The sequence below is a fragment of the Rhagoletis zephyria genome, unplaced genomic scaffold, assembly GCF_001687245.7.
Source record: "Rhagoletis zephyria isolate East Lansing unplaced genomic scaffold, Rhagoletis_zephyria_1.1 Rzeph_scaffold_07871, whole genome shotgun sequence".
NCBI lineage: Eukaryota > Metazoa > Arthropoda > Insecta > Diptera > Tephritidae > Rhagoletis > Rhagoletis zephyria.
This window is the reverse complement of record NW_016164953.1, coordinates 19,335-21,082: the sequence shown is the minus strand read 5'-3', so window position 1 is coordinate 21,082 and position 1,748 is coordinate 19,335. Positions and strand designations below refer to the sequence as shown.

The 1,748-nt window shown below is 38.4% G+C and overlaps 1 long non-coding RNA gene across 1 annotated transcript; it reads left to right on the top strand.

The window, feature by feature from the left end:
• Positions 1-924: 924 nt before the first annotated feature.
• On the top strand, positions 925-1,418 carry LOC108374585 (uncharacterized). The gene is made up of 3 exons (XR_001849063.1): positions 925-1,011; positions 1,065-1,302; positions 1,364-1,418. It is a non-coding gene; the product is annotated as an uncharacterized LOC108374585 (long non-coding RNA).
• Positions 1,419-1,748: the final 330 nt, after the last annotated feature.

The window sequence follows — 1,748 nt, the reverse complement described above, 5'->3', positions numbered from 1 at the left end:
AAAGCGAAACAATACTCACTCATTGAACATTTCAAAAACAATACATACCAGAACAATGNTTCGTCTAAGTATGTACAGTCACCAACACATACAAGGTAGTCAGCTGCATGCCTGCTGGATTGCAATTGTTTTGGCGCATTTGCATGCAACAAGCCACACATCCAGGCTGGCAGGAATTACTCACTATGTAAAAGTCGCCGCTGGCCAGATCCGGGCAAAGCAGGCCACTGATCCTATTCCATCCAGCCGTTGCTCGGTACACAGCATAACCACGCCCACGGCAATGCACTGAATGCCATTAAAATTTGGTCGAGTGCACACGAAATTGTAGCCTCACAGGCCAAAATGGGGCGGTGTATGTATGTATATAGCAAATATTGCTCTCCACAATGCAAATGCACAAAGCTTCAGTGTATCTATGTAGATATGTATGTACCTATGAATGCAGTTGATGATGCGAGCACATCCATCTCAGACTGTCGGTCAGCTCTGGAAATGGCAACGAAGCGACGACATACATACATACATATGCACATATTATGTATGTAGCTACAAGTCATGAATTGAGCGTGGTGTTTGTGGTTGGTGAAACACAAAGTATTTAATTTGAATGTGGGATGACTGGGCGGTGAATAGCAACTTTATGCAAATTTATGAAAAAGTGAATTTTTGGTATAGATATTTCGAAAAAGGTTTCGCTTGGAATTTATATATTTAGGGAACAGCGGCCATAACTCCAGATGAAATTTAAAAAGTAAATAAAATTAAAACAACATCATTTGAGGGAAAAATTCTTTATTACTTAACAACAAGAATGATAGAATACAAAGATTGCGCCGATAGGGGTGCAAAAATTTTTCGTTCTGCGCATCTACGTCATAATATAAAAGTGTTGTTGGCGATCGGTCAAATCGCATACAATTTCGACGAAAAACAGTAAATATAGCATAAAATTTAGTTGAAAGACTAAAATAAAACAATCTGGTGGCAATTTATTGAATCGAGAAGACGGTAAATTTATTTTGTGTTTCTTTTACATTATTTATATTATTATTTTATTTCAGGTAGTGAGTAGGGCGTTCAAATAAAAATTGCATTCTGTGGCCACCGTTGCGCTGGCAAATGGAACGAGTAAGATTTCCAAATGAAATTGAAGCCACAGCAAATAGTGCATAGCTCCAAGGCTTGGAAACAAATATAGAAGCTATACGATGCCAGAAAGACTACAGAGAATCGAAGAGCGCTAACCAGGAAACAGCGTAAAAGGGCCAATTCGTTGAGCAAGGGCGTGCTCATAGCATGGTAAGTAGCATCTGCGACAATACATAACTTTTTACTAACTTCCAATGCGTACTTATTTCAGGAAATACAATGCAAACGGTGCCAACATAAAATTAAACTGCCAAGGCATAAGCAAGCAATTTTACCTGAAACTGTGACGCCTGCCCACAGCATCAAATAAGGATATCGTTCCAATGAAACCCAATATTAACGACGTATTTTGACGACGATGAACTCTTTGCGAACGCTCCGGGTTTTCATCACCCGGCTTGTAAATTGATGGCACGGGGCCTCGTTTCAACAATCTTCTTTTTGCATAACCTTAGAAATGTTTTAAACACTTTCATTAATATAAACACAATAAACGAAATAAATAAACATCCTACCAACTTCAAACTGCAGACTATTTTCAAAATCTTCACTTGCAAAGTGATGCATGCAAATATAGCAAGTTTTAAATTGGAAAT